Source organism: Cryptomeria japonica, chromosome 9 (genome assembly GCF_030272615.1).
Source record: "Cryptomeria japonica chromosome 9, Sugi_1.0, whole genome shotgun sequence".
NCBI classification, from domain to species: domain Eukaryota; kingdom Viridiplantae; phylum Streptophyta; class Pinopsida; order Cupressales; family Cupressaceae; genus Cryptomeria; species Cryptomeria japonica.
The window spans coordinates 15266239-15288680 of NC_081413.1; positions in this window are offsets into that span (position 1 = coordinate 15266239).

The window sequence follows — 22442 nt, forward strand, 5'->3', positions numbered from 1 at the left end:
GTACTGAGAGGGGGGGGTGAATCAGTACTTCAAATCCTTTCTCGAACAATAACTTTACTATTAAGCATAAACCAAAAAATACTGTAACATAATATAATGCTAAAACAAATAAATAACAATCATACATGATTAACTCCATAACACATATATTTGGTTATGCGGAAACTCTTGGTTAGAGAGAAAAGTTGCAGTGGGGATGGCACCCACAACTTCACTACTACAATAATAAAGGTTGCTCGGTTAGAGCTGCATGTTTAGCTATTTCTGGTAGCTTACCCTGTTAGGAGTATCAAGATCTTTAGATCTACCTTGCTAAAGGATTTTACAACACTTAAACTAAATGCTACACCTGGTTAAAGGCTTTATAATTTATAGACTTTGTTAGAATCTTTTACCCTGTTAAAGGTTTCTCTTACAACTCAAAATATTACAATAAAATCTTTGCAAATATTTGCAACTTTACATCTGAAATGTTATAGCAGATTTTATGTTCTCAAAATGAGATTACCTTGCTTATAGCATACCTCGGTAATCCATAGATTAACTCGGTAAACCCTTATGTTTACTCTGTTCCTTGACTGTTTCTCTGAAATCTTTCTCGGTGACCTTTGTGTCTCTAACAATCACAATACTTGGTGCTTCCTTATCTATTACACATGTCTTGCTTCATACACCTCTATATCTGATCCTTAAATCATTCTGCATATAAATAGATCTCTTAAGACAGTGATCTTGTTCATGCATTGATCTTACAAACAAGATTCATCGAAAGAATAACCCTAGAAATTATTTCATAAGATAGATGTCCTCAAAATCATACACAATCTAGAAGTGCAATTTCCTATGTGATAACGGTTCTTTGTTCCTTGATCTTGTAACACGTTTCCACATGTGTCTAGGTTCAATGAATCTGGTAACACATTTTCACTCGGTGTGTGTTCACTCATTATATCATTTTTGCTGCTCGGTAGACATAGAGTGTTACTTGGTAGATAGCTCGGTGTATACTAGACTGTATGACTTCTATCTTATGTAACCAACTGCTTTAGTTCTTACCGACTGAATGTTCCGATAGTATTAACTGACTAGAGTATATAGGATGACTTTGGATATAAAACTAATGACAACTTAGTAAATAGTAACAATCTCCCCTTTTGACATTAGTTTTGAAATGTTTGACAAGACTCCTTTCAAAGTCATAACTCAAAATCTATATACTTACTAAACTGACAGTATATACAATAGTCAATAAATAGTATACTCAGATATACTCCCCTTATCAATATACTGTACATAATTCTGATTTTTCATGCTCGGTGATCAATGTTCTGTGCTTACTGCACTTGTTCTTTGCTCTTTGATCACTGCTCGATGTTTACTGCTCCCCTATCAAATTCAACTGTGCATTTGGATACTTTGTTCTGCTCGGTATACTCCCCCTTTGATACTTTACTATACTCCCCCTTTTTGACAAACATCAAAACTAGTTACCATTCAGTGGAGCGAACTGGTTAAAAATGGATTTATACTTTGTCTTTGCATCGGTGAGAGTGGTAGAGAGGGCATCCTTGACACTATCCATGAGTGAATTCTGAGTTGTAATGTCAGTTAGGAGTGAGATCAGACTATCTAGTGTGCTTCCCTTTTGTTGAGTGGATAAATGAGTGTCTCAGTTGATCTTGTCTTGAACAGATGAAAGATGAGGAATGAATAATGTTTGAAGAGTCATTATATCCATCCTGATCTTGTGCTCTTCATTTCGAAGTTCCAACTATTGAGCCATAAGAGTTTGCAATTTGGTGTAGAAATTCTGAATAGAATTTGGCTCGGTAGTCAATGTATTGGAGAGATTGGTGATCTCTTGTTCAATGACTTTGGTTTTATTTCTGATATCCTTAATGAATGGAGAGAATGTACAGAGCTTTTGAAACAAATAAAGAATATGCTTAAGTTGGGACAACTCAGCTATAGATTTGACTAGTTTAACTTTACCTACAACAATCGCTTTCTATACCTCTTCAAACATTTTTGCAGTGATCTCTTTGTCCTTCAACTTGCTGAGGTATTCAAATGCATCTACTCCTGATGCTTCTAATTGAGTGAGGAGTTCATCCAGTTGCATATGGATGGCATCATCTTTATTCATGGTAGCTTCACGTAGCATGTCTAACAATAATGCCTTAACCTTCTGAAGTACACAGTTCTTTTTTTGAATAGCCATTTGTCTTTCCTATTCAGCTTTGGCTTTGCATAGCTCTCTAAATTCAATGAGTGCTTGCCCTTTCAGTTTAGAAATGTCAACATTTGGCAACACAATGGGCTTATACAGATCTATCTTGAAACTATGTTTCTTCATTTTCTTGTCTCTAGATGATGTGGCTTTCATCGGTTGAACTAGTACAATGGCTTTGGAGGCTTCATCATCCTCGGTAGGTTGCTCGGTAGAGGCAACACTTTTGTCAATTCTTGTAGCCTTTATTATGTCCTTCGGTGCTTCTGTGCTTGGGGTCTCGGTGGCAACAATTTTTGTGCTTGTAGGTGCTTGAGAAGTTTGTTCCCGAGTGGTCTAAGAAGTAGATTCTCCTTTGGTAGACTGTTGACCCCCTTTCCCTTGATTAATATCCTTAGGATTCTTGGTTGGGACTTGTTAAGTGATCAGAGGATATGACTTGACTTGTTCCAAAACTAATTCACTAGATACCAGTTTGGCATAAGCATTGCCTTCTATCATTTCTTGTCCCTGATCGTCAGAATTAGCCATGACATCCTCATCTAATTGAATAGTTTCAGCAGGATCTTGTTCGGTGATGTCAACTATTTCAACTTCATGTTGAGGTTTAGCATGAAGTTCATCATTCTTGAGTCAGAATATTTCTTGCCATTTTTGCTTAGTTTCATTCTCAACTTCAAGATAAAGATCGTTCATCATTCTCAATGCTCTCTGCTTTACTTGAAAGTTTGTTTGTGAGGTCTTTAAATGTTCTTTAATGTCATCTACCAACATGTCTGGAAAGAGATGTACTAGAACACTTTCTCTAACCTATTTCTCTGCATCCATAGCATATTGCCACCTAGTGTCAATATGTGAATACAATGTTTTAGGAAAGAAATCAGTCACTTCCAATGGGACTATTCATAATTTAAGTAGTCTACATACTACTGCTTCTTCTATTTGCCTCTTTTCATCTTCATTTATGGAATCATATTTCACATATCTAAAAGCTCCAAATCCACCATATTGTTTCAAATTAGCATAGAAATTATCAATGTTATGTACATCTTCCTTTTGTCTCTTAACAATCTGAAATTTGCTTGCATCTTTAGATTCAATGTCACTGGACTCTTTAGTTGGAATGAGTCTCCGAGGTATTTTCTTATAAGTCCTTGTGACCTTAGGCATTGCAACATTTTTCTGCTTCTTACTCGGTGACACTACAGATGATCTAGTATTAGGTCACTTTGCTGGAGGAGTCGGTGATACTTGTGATAAGTTATGTTTCTTCCTTTTCAAAATTTTGCCTTTTGGCAACTCGGTGCTCAAAGTAACAGCAACTTCATGAGCTTCAGATTCCTCCTCAATTGCAAGTAGTCCACTCTTGATAGGAGTGGAGGAAGAACCTTCTCCAAATTTCTCATTTAACACTTTAATCATTTTAGTTGCTTTCCTTGTAGCCTTAGGTACTACAATGCTCATCTTAACTTTTTCTTTAACCTCTTCATAGGTTTCATACCTGATTTCTGTAGCATGCCTTGGAAGTGCAAGAAAGGCATCTATCTGCTATTGTGAAATGTCAAAGTCAATCTCATAACCCATAGGTGACAAAGATTGAGTTCTTGGTTCCACTACATTGACATAGTAGTAGTCGGTGTCTACTTCAAAGCATATATTATCCTTGTATTTCTCCACTAACTTGGGTGGAATTCTATACCTGTTGTGCATCCTTTCCTAAAACTTGCTGAAGTAATCATCCATAATCTCATTAAAGTTATCACCAAGCTATTTAATGAAGTCATTGATTTGATGGTTGATTGGTCAGTGTAGCTCCCAAACTACGTTACCGACAGATGGAAAGAATTTCTGAAAATAGAAAAACATGCATACCAAGAGTGATCCAAACTTCAGTGTGTTAGCCGAGTTGTTCTTCTTCGGCTTCCTTATGGTATTTATATTTTTAAATAGATTCTTCAACAACACTTCACAAAGATCAATCTTCATTCCCTTCTTCACAATTTTATATGCTAAATCAATAGCTGCACATGGTACACTATTTTCCCTTGCTGATTGAAAGAAACAATAACCTATTACTCTAATGGAAAACTTCAGCTCTGCATCTGTGACATTATTTAGTTTTAGACCTCTGCAATCGGATTCAACTCTGGTTAAAGTGATCAATTCCTTCTATGAAATCATTTTCTGAGCTCGGGCATGGTCATAAATAGGGTATCTGGTTATCAAGTGAATGATTTCCTTGCTGATCTTGAATGGTTGATCCTCTAACCACATGAAATCATCATGAACTCTGCTCATAACAAACTTGACCCATTGGGGTTTGAAGACACAGGGATAGGTTAGGGCTTCGGTCAATCCCTTGACTTTAATGTGTTCAAACTTGTTATCTAGTTTTCCATCGATACACAATTCATCATATGTGTCCTTGATCTCAACATGACCTAGTTCCTCAACACGACATTTGGTGAAAAATCTAATATCCTCAACCAGCAGAACCCTATCCGGAATGAGTGAAAATGTTGTTTTATCATCCGGTTCAGATGCTACTTTGGGAGGTAGGGAATATTTCAATGAGGGCTTCTCAATGGTTTCAACAACAGTGGGTTTCTAAATCTTTGGGGCCATTACAAACTCAGGATATCTACTAACGAAAAAGGCTTAGGTTTTGAAACTTAACCAACAAATGCTTTCACTTAGTAAATATAAAATTAATAATCACACTGATGTTTCCCAGTTAGCTAGCTCTTTGAAATGCTTGAGATCGATGTGTAAATACCTTGAAATTCGCTCGGGAGGTGTTTGATCACCTTTGAATCGCTTAGCTCTGCTCTCTGAAAACTTGGTAAGTGTGAAATGACTGCACAAAGTGCTTTAAGTACACATTATACCTTGTCGGGCTCCATGCGGTTAGGTCAAAAAACATTAAATGCACTCGGTTCCACTAAACCGATTACCTTCCTTTTTGCCTTTTACCGACTAGACAAATTTCCTACATTTACCGACTAGACAAGTCTTTTGCATTTACCAACTACTCTGGTGCTCTAGAAGACAAGATATAATTTCAAACTCGCTAATGCATCTTAGCTATGCAGATTTTGGAATTAAGTACATGATAAAATAGGAACTGTTTAAGATTTAACCTTGAGAGAATGTAGTCCCTTCATACCTTTACCGATTAATTTGGAATAGATGCACCTAACTCGGTAGGTAAGGTGCTTTCTTCATTTGACATAATTTCCTTGATTTTCCAAATCATCTGTAATTTGCTTCTTATTACCTCAGTATCTCCCCTAGGTTGATCTTTGCAATCTCTAGCCAGGTGTCCAACTTTGTGACAATGAAAACATGTCATACTAGGATTTCTCCATGATCTTCGGTTCTTCATTCCAAACCTTATAAAATAGTTGGTACTTATATGTCCATATCTTCCACAACATTCACACCATATGCTTGTATTGTACTCCCATGGTACTGCAACATATTGTCAGTTAGGATCTGTGTGAGTTCGGTAACCTCTAGCATTTGCTCAGTGTGCAGACCACATATAGTTCTTCTGCTTAAACCAACACTTTTCGATACTGTGTCCATATCTGTTGTAGTTTTTACAAAACCCTTTGAATTTTGCCTTCCGATAATTTCTAATAGACTTTGTCTTACATTGATTAGATGTGTGACCATAGTTATTGCAATTGTTACAATAACCATTAAACCTAGTCACACTCGGTTGCTTACCTTTTCTGATTTGGTACATGTTGGTAGTAAGACCTTGATTTCCATAGTAGTTGCAAATAAGTTTCTTTCCTTTGATGTTTTTCTTGTTTCCAGCTTGCTTTGATGATTCTCCTCTCTCGGTAGTGTCTTTTCCTTTGTAACCGAGTCCTACGTCTTTGTTGGGTCTTCTTGTATTTAGGTGCTCATCTAATATCTTTGATGCTTCATAACTCTTCTTCAGTGTTTCTTTGGATTTATTCTCTGTTTCAAGTTCATCAGTCAATCTTGATAATTCAAGTTTCAATGCTTGATTCTCATTATCCTTTAGATTTTATTCATGATGTGCATAACCCAATTGATCTGATAGATTACTTTGTATTCCAGTAATCCTGGTGATTTCATCATTCTTTTCAGACACTAATGCTTCAAGTTGATGTTTTTCTCTTTCTATATCTCTTATCTTATCCTTAGCTATCCTCAATGCATCAAGATTTTTAGTCATCTGTGTGCTTAAATGTTCATGATCTCTTTTCATTGCTTTTAGCTGTTCAATCAGTGATCTTGTTCATGCATCAATCTTACAAACAAGATTCATCAAAATAATAACCCTAGAAATTATTTCATACGATAGATGTCCTCAAAAACATACACAATCTAGAAGTGCAATTTCCTATGTGATAATGGTTCTTTGTTCCTTAATCTTGTAACGTGTTTCCACACATGTGTCTAGGTTCAATGAATCTGGTAACATGTTGTCACTCGATATATCATTTTTGATGCTCAGTAGACATAGAGTGTTACTTGGTAGACAACTCGGTGTATATTAGACTTTGTGATTTCTATCTTCTGTAACTGACTGCTTTAGTGCTTACCGACTGAATGTTCCGGTAGTATTAACTAACTAGAGTATATAGGATGACTTTGGATATTAAACTAATGACAACTTAGTAAATACTAACAGATCTAGTCAAAGAATAGGAATGTCAACAATGAAGGGAATGACGATAATAGTAATACAAAACAACAACAACCAATTTTTAATCTATCAAGTCAAATCCCGAACAATAACAATCCAGAAAATAATAAAGCCAAGTCCTTTTTCTCCCATCCTCAAAGGAAATTCACAAACATTGGAGAACCTTTAGAATCAACTCTAGAAACTCTGCTTGCCAACAAATTGATTGTTTTACCAGAAGCAAGAAGTTATGAACCACCGGTCAAGCCCAATTGGTGGAATGACAATCATTTTTGCAATTACCATCGGAATAAAGGACACCTAACAAATGATTGTCAAAGATTGAAACACCTTATCCAAGATCTAATTGATAATGGAACCATCACAATGGATAGCCATAAGACAAATGAATCACATTTAGCTTTCAAAACTCCACTGCCAAACTATGACAAAGGTGAATCATCCCAATTAAAAGATGACAAAGGAAAGGCCAAAGTGAATTACACTTATACATATGATGATGTGGTAAATGTGATCATTGTTAATGAAAATCCATCTCCAGAGCCAATCAATGTTATCACAAGAAGCAAAGCAAAGGTTACCTTTCCAGGTATAGCAAAAGACTCAACATCCACATCACAACAATACAATTTAGTAGAGCAATTACAAAGAATACCCGCGCAAATATCAATTCTGGAACTTCTCAAGGTTTCACCTATGCATGAGGAAATTTTAGAGAGAGCTTTAGTGGAAAAAACAGTTTCAAAAGACTTAGATGTAGATCAGTTCCAAAATATGGTAGGACACCTTGTAGCTCCTTATTGCTTATCATTTTCTGAAAATGATGACGCATCTTTACAACATCCTCACAATGCTCCCTTACATGTTGAAGTCTCCATTAATAAAACTCGTGTCAAACATGTGCTCATAGATGGAGGAGCTGGCTTAAATATTTGTGCATTAAGTTTGATAAAAGCTTTGAGATATTCAAAAAATGCAGTGGACCCAAAAAAGAAAATAACCATCAAGGCTTATGATCAAGTAGAATGTTCTTCTAAAGGAACTGTTGAGCTACCAATAAGAATATGACCTGTGTAAAAGGATACATTGTGCCAGGTTTTAGATTTGAACCTCTCTTACAACATTCTTCTAGGAAGACCATGGATTCACAAGATGTAAGTAGTTCCTTCTACATATCATCAATGTGTGAAATTTCCTCATGAAGAAAAAGAGATCACTATAATTACAGATTCCAATCAATATTGCAATAATTTGAAGCCAACACAAAATACAAGAGTTCCACATAATAGAGAATCAGTATATCCTACCAAAGAAATTCAAGCAAAGTTATGGGAAACTTTTGAAAAAAATCTCAAGTTAAATGATGAAGGAATGGGAAAGTATTCTTTGAATAATTTTCCACTTTCCCCTAAGTCATATGGAAAGCCTACAAATATTCAATCAAAGACATCAAAAAAATCAAAAAATATATTTAAAGGGACATTTGTTAGTGCTGGAACTCTTGAAGAAGAAAATGAAGACAAAGACATTCTTGGTTGGTTGTACAAGAATGAAGATAAAACTATAGCAACAGCAGCAAAAGTCAATATTCCCATAAAACAATATGGCAAAGGATATGAAATCATGCAAAAAATGGGATATGGAGGGAAAGGACCAATTGGTAAGCAACATCAAGGTATTTCAGAACCTATTTGTCCGCACTCACAATCCACAGAAGATAAATCTAGGCTGGGATATCTAAAATCTAATCAAAAGCAACATAATCATCAACAACAAAAGTGGAGAAAGAAATCAGTTTCTAAAGAAGAAAATTGGCAAGAGAAGCTACATCAAGCGGCCGAAATAGTAACCAATAAACAAAAGAAGAAAGAAGAACATGAAAATAAAGAGGAGATTACCATCCAAGGTGAAGAAAAATCTTGTCAACAAGTTCTAAAAATACAAACAAATACAAAATCTAAACAAGATATTCTAGAAGTAGTAAAAATAGAGATGGCAGAAATCAGAGAACTTTTTGCATCATACGACGTTCCAGTATGGTATAGTGGAGTAATCTTAGATCATGATTCAGAGAGATTCCAATGAGTATGAATGGGGTCCAGATGTCTTATCTACTACATCAAGTAAAGAACACAATGAAGACCAAGAAGCTATCACAAATGAGACTTGTCTATTGCAAAACAAAAGATGAAATTAGAAAGAAGGCAAGAAAAACTCAGAATTCAGAGAAAACAGGTGTATGCAAAAAGGAAAGGGAATGTCAAAGACAAAGAAGTAATTCCACAAGAAGCACAAACAAAGATTAGATATGGCAGAACCATAGAAGAATTAAGAGATATTCAAGTTGGATTGACTATTAGTCCACAAGAAGTTGAGTTTGAAAGGAGACAAAGTCTAGCAAAAGAATCCTCTTTATCATGTACACAAGTATATCAACTCCAAAATACAAATGAGGTCAATCAAGAAAGAACTTGTAGTATTAAAGATGTGTGTGTTGATATAATCCATTCATTTAAGGGACAAACGTCAGTTGAAGAACCACTTGAGTGTGAACTACAAAATGCTAATATTGATTTTGTTAAGACTAATTCGGAGATGCTTGGGAAAGACAATTATCAAAAACATTTAATCTATGAGAGTACCTATTCTATGCCAAGTTATTATCATTATGTCATGAATGTTGAAACACCTAATGATGATAGTGATTATGATTTACCCCTTCTTCATCTTGAACTAATTGATTGGGATAATTAAGACAATCTTGAACTGAATGTCTTTTCCAATGATCATGAATTATCCCTATACCTTAATGTTGTTGAACCCATCCCACCTAAGATATCTTCCATTGCAGAATCAAGTGATGTTTCTCATAGTCAAGAGAATGCAAAATTTTCCAATCGCAAAAGTGAAATAAAACAAGGAAAGAGACCTATTGTTGAAAACCATTCATGGCAACATTAGATCAATCAAAAGAGAAAACAAAGGACGTATCTGATGGTGAAAACCTCCTTGAGATGCCAGAAGATGGAAAGTTTGACATTCTTCCTGCATATTTTCAAGAGAGATCTACTATTCTGATAGAAGCAACATAAGCAGTAAACATTGATACATAAAAGGATCCTAAAAAGCTTCATTTTGCTGCCTCATTGTCAGAAAAAGAGAGGAAAGAATACATGGAATTCTTTACGCAAAGACAAATAATTTTTGCTTGGTCTTATGCAGATTAGCCAAGACTTAATCTAGATCTTATCATGCATCAGCTTAATGTGGATTTAAAAGAAAAACCAGTTAAGTAGAAACTAAGAAAGATGCATCCACACATTGCTCTTCTTGTAAAAACTGAGCTGAAGAAACTATTAGAAGTGGGTTTTATAAGACCAATTACTTATCGAGAATGGGTTTCAAGTATTGTACTAGTATCAAAAATAGATAAAAGCATAAGGATCTATATAGATTTTAGATATCTAAATAAAGCATGTCCAAAAAATGATTTCCCGCTACCTAACATTGATATCATAGTGGACTTATTAGTAGGGCATGAGATGTTTTCATTAATGGATGGCTTCTCAAGATATAATCAAATAAGAATTGCACCTGAAGATCAAGAGAAGACAACTTTCACTTGTGCATGGGGAACATATTACTGGAATGTTATGCCATTTGGGCTTAAGAATGCAGGAGAGACTTATCAAAGGGCTATGATGACAATTTTCCATGATATGATGCATACATTTATGGAAGACTATGTCGATGACATACTTGCAAAATCTCATACAAGACAAGAACATTTGAAGATTTTGAGCAAGATTTTTGACAGACTAGAAAGATATCAGTTGAGATTAAATCCAAAGAAATGTGCATTTGGGGTAACCTTTGGAAAGCTCCTTGGCTACATTATATCAGCTCGTGGAATTGAAGTAGATCCTAAAAAAGTCAAAGCTATCATGGAGATGGAGTCATCTAAGAACATAAGTCAATTGCGATCTTTACAAGGAAGATTGCAATCAATCAGGAGATTTGTTTCTCATTTGGCTGATAGATGTATTCCATTTACCCATCTTCCACATAAAAATGTTCCATTCAAATGGGATCTAAACTATGAAGAAGCTTTTTTGCAAATAAAAGAATATCTTATGCATCCTCCAGTACTGATATCACCAACCAAAGGGAAACCATTGTTACTCTATGTCTCAGCAACAAGTGTATCATTAGGTACTCTCCTAGCTCAACATGATGATGAAGGAAAAGAAAGAGCAGTTTATTATATAAGTAGAACGCTTGTTGGTTATGAATTAAATTATTCCTCAATCGAAAAGATATGTCTAGCAGTTGTATTTGCAACTCAGAAGCTGTGACATCATATGTTGATTCATTCTGTAAAACTAATAGAAAAGATAGATCCTCTTAAATATTTGTTGAGCAATTCAATATTGACAGGGAGACTAGCCAAATGGGTTATGATACTCAGTGAATTTGATATAGAGTATGTTGACTAGAAAGCTATCAAGGGACAAGTCATCATTGATCAATTGGCTGATGCACCTTTACAAAATGACATGCCTTTGCACATCGAATTTCCTGATGTAGATATCTTGATAGTAAGTACAAACTTTTGGAAATTGTACTTTGATGGTTCTTATACACAATATGGATCAGGCACAGGAATATTTTTTATCACACCTCAAGGACACACAATTTCAAAATCGCATAGACTGCAATTTTTATGCACCAATATGACTGCAGAGTATGAAGCATTGGCTATAGGGCTTAAAATGGCCATTGAATGGAATGTCAAAGAACTACATGTCTATGGTGATTCTCAACTTATCATCAATCAAGTAAATGGTGAATATAAAACAAAGGATGATAAGATTATGCCATACAAACAACTGGTGGAGGAGTTTAAAGGACACTTTAAAGAAATATCATTCACCCAGATTCCAAGAAATGAGAATAAAGCAATAGATGCAATGGCTACAATAGCATCTCTCTTGCAAAATAAGGAGAATCAACAGCATTATGAATTTCTCATGGAAGATATCTTAACCCCTACCATTCAATCCCAACATACCTATCAAATTTGCCATATATCAGGAACCAGTCAATCCTTATACAGTCAAACTTATCAATATTTGAAAGATCATATCCTTCCTCTTGAATTATCTCGTAATCAAAGATGAAATTTTATCCGTTGGTCCTCTCGCTATATTATTATTGCTGATATCCTATATAGGCATGGTCTAGATGGTACTTTGTTGAGATGTCTTGAAAAAGATGAATATGAGAGAGTTCTTAATGACATTCATGTAGGTATTTGTGGGACACACTCAAGTGGTTTAACATTGGCTAAGAAACTTCTTCGCATGGGTTACTTTTGGCCTACTATGGAAAGAGATTCATTCACATATGCTAGAAAATGTAAATAATGTCAGATCCGTGGAAATATCATTCATGCACTAGCACAAGAGCTATATCCTATGACAGGATCATGGCCATTTTCGCAATGGGGCCTTGATTTGGTAGGAAAGATCAATCCCTCATCTTCTAATGGACATAAGTTTATTCTGATTGCTACTCAATATTTTACTAAGTGGATTGAAGTAGTACCTTTAACAATAGTGACAGGAAAACAAATATCATTATTCATTTTGAATTATATAATCTGTTGCTATGGAGTTCCCATGACCATTATCACTGATAATGGAAGACCATTCAAAAATCAAGACGTGAAAGAGTTATGTGAATAGTTTCATATCCAACATAGGTTCTCTACTCCATATTATCCACAAGGTAATGGTCAAGCTGAGGCATCAAACAAAACTATCTTGAAAATATTGAAGAAAACAATCAATGAAGCTGGAAAGGACTAGCACATTCAGCTAAATCCTTCTCTTTGGACATACCAAACTAGCGTCCACACTCCAACAGGGGCAACTCCATATTGTTTGTTCTATGGATCAGAAGCCATATTACCTATAGAAGTAGAGATACCTTCTTTATGTGTATCCTTGCAAGGTCTTATCCCAAAAGAAGAACAATGAGTCTCTCGACTCCAGGAACTAGAACTAATTCAGGAACATTGCCAAAATGCAATAGAACATTTGAAAGTATACCAACAAAGAGTGGCAAGAATCTATAACCACAGAGTCAAGCCGTGTATTTTCCAGATTGGAGATATAGTTCTAAGGGAGAATGCAAGAAATAAGCAAGATCGGGAAAAGAAGGGAAAATTTGAACCAAATTGGCTAGGACCCTTTGTCATAGTAGCAAAATATGGATCAGGAGCATACAAGTTATCTACCCCTGAAGGTGATTGGTTTGATGAACCTATCAATTCTATCAATCTCAAGAAATTATATGCTTGAGATATAAAGTCCTGAGAAAATAAACAAAAAGCATATAAACTCATTAAAAAAAAAAAAAAAAGCAGATAAAGTCCTTAAAAAATAAACAAAAAGCATATAAAATCCAAAAAAATGCAATAAATTTAGATAGTGAAAACCTGGTAAACAGGCACTATCTAAAAAAGTAAGTTCCTCCATCTATGAGATCGCTTTGCGCACTTATCTACTCCATCATATTGTATCTATCTCTTCCATATATCTTAGCTTATCCATTCCATCTTTCACATCCATTGCTCTAAACCATTTAGCAAGAAATATGCAACTTACCAACAGTTATCAATCTTTGATATACTTGTTGTAGTCACTATCTTAGATTTTATCAAAATCAATCAATCTATATTTCTATCCCACCATGGTTTAAATCTTGATCAATTCATATATTCATAATAAATTTTTATTTCCACTAGGGGCAAAATCCTAATTCATTTTGCTAAGGTGATATTTTGAATCTTTGAAAATCCAAAACATTCAAAAAACTTAGAAAAACTAAAAATACCTAGGATTTTGAAATAGATAACAAGCAACAAAGCAACAAAAATCAAGGCATTTCATCAACAATTGAATCATGACACTCAGAAACCAAAGAATCAATCAGCAAGTAATAAAGGATTATCAAAATATCATTCATCAAGATGATTATATCAGTTAATGACCATAAGAACATGTGAATGACATGCAAGATTCAGTGCTTATATCTTGATTTTATTGTTAATCATGTACTCTATACAACTCAAGGATGTCCATGACTATAGAAGCTATGATGGGGCATGATTATTCTCTTTGATTATTGTCTGTGGTTTATCTCTTACTACGATATGAACTTGTCTCAGGATATGATCGACAAAAGATCAAGGAGGACATTCCAAGTCATGAATGAAAGGGGATAATCCTTGTTTGTTCTGTAAGCAATACTCGGGTCAACTTGATCCATTATATCAAGTTGCTTGTATTAACTTGCTATATCAAAATCCATGTAAGGAATACTTAGGTCATCTTGAATCATTATGTCAAGTTGCTTGTATTTTCTTACAACATTTTAAAGCTCAATGATGAAATCAAGTAGTGTTTCAAGATAACACATGAAGAATGGCAATATCATTAGTTAGATCATTTCATTAGCTCATTATTCATCTACATTATAAGCATTCATTTGCCAGTTGCATTATAAGCATATCATTTTATTAACAGATCAATGGTCATAAATAAAGATTGAGTATACTTGGACAAACAAAAACAATTTGCATTTAATCATTATAGGTGCATTCATTTTTTATTTTTATTTTTTTTAGAATCATTTTAATCATCATCCATTTCATTTAGTTGTATATAAATCATTGCATTAATTTGCATTTAATTAAGTGCATTTCATTCATCATGTAGTGTATCATCATTATTATTTGCATTATCATTTCATTAAAGATCATTTAGTTGCATTATAAGCATTACATATAAAACTCAATCATTGCATTTGCCTTTTCCCATCATTTTCAATTGCATCATAAAAATAAAAAACATTTCATATAGATCATTTACATCATCATAAATTAAAAGTAACTCAATCATTCATTTGCCTTTCCATATAGATCATTACATTCATATCATTTAAGTCAAAGTAATCATTTTTCATTTGCATCCAAGGTCAATCAAAGCAAAAACATTTATCATTGCATCATATAGATCATAATCATAAGGCAAGACAATCATCATCATATCAGTATCCATCTAATCACTGAATCCATATAATCAAAGCATATAAGCATATAGATCATCATCAAATAGAGTAACATGCATAATAAAGATCATCATCATATAGAGTCCATGTTTGCATATAGATCATCATAAAAAAATAAAAGTCCAAGTATACAATGATATCAAATAAGAAATACAAGTGCCTCAAATCAAGTCACGGCTGTCCTGTACCACTACCACCTGACTCTGTCCATCTCTGTGGGTGTGGGTGAGAAGAACCTCCAAATGTCTGTCTCCCATGCTCATCACTCCTCTGAGGAGGTCCCATGACCCCACCACTACTAGTGTCCATCAACAAAGTGGTATGATAACTACCTGCTCTTTGGCTCTCTGTAACTACCTCCTCATATCGTCATCGCCAGTGGCAAGTCTCCTTCCCAGCCTGAACTAATGCTCTAACAGTGTCAGTAGAGAGAGTACCTGATCCAACCTGCTAAATGTGATCAAGAAGGCCCTGAGTATACTGATGTCTCCTAGCAGCTCTATCTCTCTCATCTATAAGAGTTTGCACCTGTGCTTGAAGCTGATCAATCTGTGCTCTAAGACTGTCAATGGTCTCCTGCTCTAGCACATCATGCTTTGGCATATCATGCTTTGGTGTCTCCTGCTCTGGCAAATCCTATTGTAGTGCATGAACCCCAATCCCCTCCTCACCACCACCCTGTCCAATTGCTTGAATCTCGGTCTGAGTAACTCTCTAAACTCATCGTCTAATTAGGGGAACATGATCCTCAGGATCCTCATCATCTCCACCATGCGCTACAATAACCCTAAGGTCTAGCCGAATCTGACCAAAATCAATGCCTCTCCCGCAACCCCCATCTAGTCCAGTCACCCTGCCTCCTCCTATCAATGGCAACCCTCTCGGTGATCTCATACCTGCCCTGCCATGCTCCCTCCCAATCCATCCAACATCCCTCCCACCCATAGGATGTCATCTCCCAATCTTGCCAAATGGTCCAAACAGACTCTCAATCGACCTCCCCTCCGTCTAGGTCTCCTACCACCACCACCTCCATCCCCACCCTTATCTCCACCTCCCCTAGCCTCCTGAGAAGCTCTGAGCTCTCGTCTCCATCTCCTAAAAATTGGATCATCTGAATCATCATCCTCATCTCCTGAGCTAGGAGGAGGATCTACTGGATCAGTAATGCAAGGAAATGGATGAGCTAATATATACTGAGTATAATCTACAGTAACCCCAGGATCAAGAATGTGCAATCTCATATCATAAGCCATTCTCAAAGTAGCAAGAAACTCTGCATGAGAAATCTCAAATGACAAAGAAGGTCCCCAATCTCGTCTATCCCTGTAATGCCAAGCATATATCGTCACACCAGTAGGCATAGGCTGGATCATCCCAAACTATCTCAGAATGTGACTAATCAATTGTCACTCAACAATATAAGGCATCCAACCAATGAGATATCTACTCTGCATGATAAAATGTAATGTCTGTGCATCATCCATCCATGGCTCACAATCAACATATGGTCTCCAAGTGATGCTATCCAATGAATCAAGCACCCAACACCAATACTCTATCTTATCTAGCTTGTGCTGAGTAAGGATACCTGCATAAAAATACACATGTGGCTATCTCTCTCCACAAACTCTGTGATGGATAGGTCGAGTAATAGAAATGTGCTCCCAGTACTAGATCTGCAATAAATTGCATCCTGTAGACAAACTAGCACTCTCATCATACACCACCTAGTGAAGATCATGATATAAATGAGCCAACATACAAACACCCCAAGCATATCAAGTATGATGCTACATCATACTCAGGAGAATCTCACCCCATCCAATAGAAAAACCTCATGATCGCCTATCATGACAAATAAATCCTCCAATCAAACCAGCAAGAATCATGGGAAGAGCCTCGTAATACATCACCATATCCTCCCATCGGATCTCTCCTCTACCAATGCTATCATTAGCAAAAATGGCTCTGCAAGCCTTTGTCCCAATACGATCCTAAAAATCATACTGCACTAACTCACCAGTCACTAGGATGTGCAAAATCCTATACACATCCTCAAGTGTCACACTAATCTCACCAGTGGGCAAGTGGAAAGTGTTATGCTCATTGTGCCATCTCTTGGCTAACGCCATCAATAATCCTCTATTATGTGTAATCTTAGGCATATACAACAAATGGCAGAAAACAACAGGCATCTATATGTCTAACCTCAGCCTGTGTCAGCTCTAGCATTAAATGTCGTACTGCCGGTAATTTCTCTTGACACTAGATAACATCACATTTCTCCTATTTTTATCAAGAGAAATCAAACTGAATCAAATCATCTATCTATCAACTCAAACTGAAGCAATCTATGCTATCTATCTATCAAATCAAACTGAATCAAATCATTTTAAAACCTATCAATCATGGTTTTCAATCAATCAAGCAATCAATCTATCAATCTATCAATCACTGAGTTCAATCAAAACTCTGCTAAGCTCTTGCATCAGAAACTAAATCAATTTCTTAGAGCTACTCTATTAATCAATCAATCAAATCTATTGATCAAGTGATCAATCAACAATCTATCAATCTATCAATCATGCAATCAATCAAGCTATCTATCCAACAACATCATGTAATCACTCAATCAACTCCCTATTCATTATACACGCACATTAAACATGTTAAATCTAATCATCAAAGTGATTTTTAACCTTTACACTTATCAAAAACAACAATTTTGAGCATTTGCACTATCTTGTTGAGCATATGCGCTAAATCTAAATGCAAATGCGCTAAACTAATGCATTTGTGCTATCTTTTTGAGAAAATGCACTAACTCTAAAAGCATATGCACTAAACCAAGCAAAAGTGCTAACTTTGGCTGCAAAAGTGCTAACACATGAAACATTTGCGCTATCTTATGCATTTGCGCTAACATCTTATGCATATGCGCTAAAAAAATGAACATTTGTGCTAATCTATGAAAATGCACTAAACCTAATTGCATATGCGCTAAATCAAAATGCAAAAGCACTAACCTAACACCGAATTTTTTTAAAAAAAAAATTAAAAATTAAAAAATGCGCCTAAAACATGAAAATTTGCATGAAAACTTGAAAACAAAGCTTGGGATAAGATACATACCGGATACCCATACTCGACAAGTCGCTGATATCGCCGAACACACTCAAAACGATGGTTCTCCATAGGAATCACCATTTCGCCACCTCAGCAAGAATATTTTCTCCACAAGCTGACAAGGATAACAATGAAATTAAAATTAGCCTTGGTTAATTTTATATTTACTATTTGAAGAGTACTTAATGTTATTCAATGGGGCACTTTAATTTGTTTTTTGTTACAAATTGATTTAATTGACAGAATTTTTAAAAAGTATCATGAGATAAATCGTTCAAACCAAAGTTTTCAACAAATCCACGATTAATCTCCTGAGGGGGCACACAATCGAGATTTTCATCTCCATCAGGCGCACTATCAAGACTTGATTTAATCTTTGAAACAATGTTGTCTTGATATCATTTCAAAGAGGGGCAAAATGTATACACATAAAATTGGCTATGAGAAATTAAATAAATATTTTATATTTATTTAATAATTATTCTTCTATTAAATAGTTAATTTGAAAAGATTAATTTATTTAATTCATTTCATGTCTTTCTATTAATTAATTTAATTGAAATATTTTATTAATTAATTCATCTATCCTATTCTTCTAAATAATTAAATATCTAATATTTAATTATTCCTCTAACCAAGTTAATTAAATATCTAATATTTAATTATCTTCTCCAAACAATTAAATATCTAATATTTAATAGTTATTCTCCTATCCTATAGTCTCAAATATTAAATAGTCTCTAAATTATTTAAATCTCTTTTCCAACTCACCTTCCATCTCCACTTCACCTTCCCTTTGCCAACTCATCAAACATGTGGCTAAGGAAATTAATATTTCTTAAATATTATTTCATCATTTATCTCCAACTTCCAAACTTAATGAATATTGTGTACGTACACATATTTCATAACCATCTTTTATATTCTCTCCAACACCCCCTACATCTTAGGAAGGACTTGAGTCCACTTGTCCTATCATGCTTAAATCTTCTCCAACCATCCCTAGATTCTCTCGTTAGCAACCCAGTCAAGGTGAGATGAGTGACGCTTGTCTTCTCCTTCCCCCTTTCTCTCAACCTTCACCTTTTCTCACAGCCATCCAAATCTGCAAATCTGATCATGACCATTGATCTGAGCCACATCATCTAATCCTCTCAAGGTCTATAAAATCAAGAGCTTCAGTTGAGAGAGAGTTAGTCTTCAAATTAATCATATGCATCTGTGAGTTTTGATCTTGAAGCAAATAGCAAATAGCAAATATCATATAGCATCATAGTATAATCATTTAGCATAATCATGTAGTATTTGCATATCATAGTATTAGTTAACTACAAGTTTTCAGTTGATTCTTCATATGTCATCTTGGAAGCCATCAATGCATTGTCCGAGAGCACACCATCTGCAACCAAGAATAGTGGAGTTAGGACATAAGCCATGAAGATAATATTAGTATTTTCTTTCATATGTACTTCATGTAGTTTCATTGGTTGAATTTGGATTTCCTGTAGTATTTCCATTTGTATTCTATGAAACTAACTTATTGCAGGTAGCATCTTGAGGATGAAATTCAAGTGACACAGTTCTCATATCACATATAACCTACCGGTTTGATCACAAAATCACTTCACAATATCATAATGCATCAAGATATGTAGATTTATCTTACCGCACACCATATGGGGGGTCCGAAAATGGATCTGGTATTAAGCTCCTCCTAAGCCTTTTAACTGCTTAGTTTGTCGGTGATGAGTTCTCCACACTAGGTGAAGAATTAGGATCTTTCGATTGTTTGTCTTTAGTTTTCTCACCACTCTTCTTTTTCTAGATCTTGTTCATCTCTTCTCTGGTATCTTCCACATAAACTTTCTTCTTCTCTTTCTGGTCAGCAGATTATTTACTGGTTGACTCATTTTAGCTCTACAAAACTTTACAAAGTGTCCTGGTTAGTGACAATGAAAACTTGCCATACCAGATACTCTCCAAGGTCCAACATTGCCTCTACCAGTCCTTCTTCTGCAATTCAAAGCTACATGACCATAGTTATGACAAATTGTGCAAAAAACATTCATTCTCTTTTCCATCTCATAGGGAATAGACTGGTTAGCACAGAGTCTCTGCCAATTTGCATTTCTCCGATCATTAAAAGTTCTTTGCCAATCTCCACTAGACCTCTAATTTATGTGGGGTGTCAAATTATTTTCTCCATACCTACATTCAATAGCTATATGCCCATAAATGTTACAAGTTTTACAATAACCATTAAAGGTTATAGGTTTGTATCCTTGATAGGCATTAGGTCTATAAAAATTAACAACATTAGATCTGCAAACATTAGCAGTATGTCTTGGCTTATGACAATTAAAGAACACTAGTTTGTGGGGTTTCTTACTAGTAGATTTATGGATCTTAGGTGCAGATTTACCTTCTTCAATGTTGTCCTTTGTACCAGAAGGCTCACCTTTCTCAAAAGTAATGTATCCCAATCCATGTGTATCTCCATTCTATCTTTGTGACTGGATTTTCTCATCAAGCATAGTAGAGCTCTTGTTAAACTTTGCAAGTGTTTCATTAGCATCAACAAGTTCCTTTGTAAGATATTCATTGTTTTTCATCAAACTTTCTTTTAGAGACATGGCCATGTCTAGATCAGCCTTTATTTCTTCTTTTTCTTCTTGTTCCTCATGAAGATGATGATACAGGATTTCAACCTCCTAGTTTAGCTTAAAGATCTCATGTTCTTTTTCTTCGATCTTGTCTTTAGCTAAGCTCCTTGCTTCAATCTCTTGACTCATCCTAATGGTTAGGGCTTCCAACTCTCTCCTCGGGTTTGCCTTCTCATCATTCAGTTTTTCAACTTTAGTAACCAATGCATCCATGTTTGCTTCATCAGAAGAACTATTTTTCAGTAAACTCCATCAATTGTTCTGCAATATCTCTTCTCTTATCAAGTGAGGCTTTATACTTTCCTTTTAATTTATCTAGGGCTTCTTCAAATTTAGCAAGTCGGTTAGATAACTCTCTATAACTCATATTCCCCATGATAGCCTTATGTATATTTCCCAAGCAGTTAAGCCTTAAGGTAATTAGGCTCTAATACCAATTTATAAACTTATAAGGCACTAAGAGGGGGGTGAATTAGTGCAAGCAAAAACTACAACACAAATATGATCACCACTTTAAATAACTAAAAACTTAATAAACAAAAAATAAATATCACTACATAAGCTAACACCCAATATATCAATCTCCACATAACACAAAGATTTATATGTGGAAACCCAAAAGGGAAAAACTATGGTGGGACTTAATACCCACAAGATTAACTATCTGTAGAATAGAAATATTTGAGCAGTTAAGGTGATACAAACATCCGTGATTAGGAGCAGGCCCTGTTAGGAGTCACTCGGTTAAGGGATTTACCTCAGCCCTGTTAAAAGATTTGCCTTGTTAGGAGAAACCTCGCAAGAGGATTTAGACTCAAGTTAATGAGCTACCCTATTAGGGGATTTACAGTTTCACAACTGTTAGGACCTACCTGGTTAGCGGATTTGACTACTACAACTGTTAGGAAAATAACAATAAAATGTTTTACATGTAGCACCTCTATGCTTGATAAGATCTGCTTTAGTTATGCTCAATACATCAACAACACATAAATACTGAGCTTCTCAAATTACCACACAATCAAACTCTCAATATTCGCTCATGATCTCATACCTCATCTCATAACTCGTCACACTTTTTATACACATCAACTTAGTCGGCTAACAACCTTGGAACAATTTCCTATGTTTGATAAATCTAGTCAATCTTGCACTACAAACTTTACTTATGTCGGCCACCGACATAAAAACTCAAAAATAAAGCATTATGTGTACTAGTTTACCGATCTTAGTGACTTTATTCTACCGGTTAGTTGTTCTTCATGATTGACTTCTTTGTACATCATAACTAGCTCATCATGTTGAATCTGTCATTGTGGTATAAAACATAGCTACCTAATACAATCTCCAACACTCCTGCAAAACCGCATCACCTAACTCTTCATTGATTGCTCATACTGGTTGCTTGAATACAACTATGTTCTTGTTTACGGTTTGAATTCCTATTTGTCGGTTCACTGGTAAACTATCTCCTCTACCGATTATTCTTTACCGGTTGGCCTAAAAGACTTAGATGACTATCAAAACATAGTTGCTATCAATGACAACATAAGACAAGTCATCAATCAACCTATTACATCAAAACATCATCATCAAG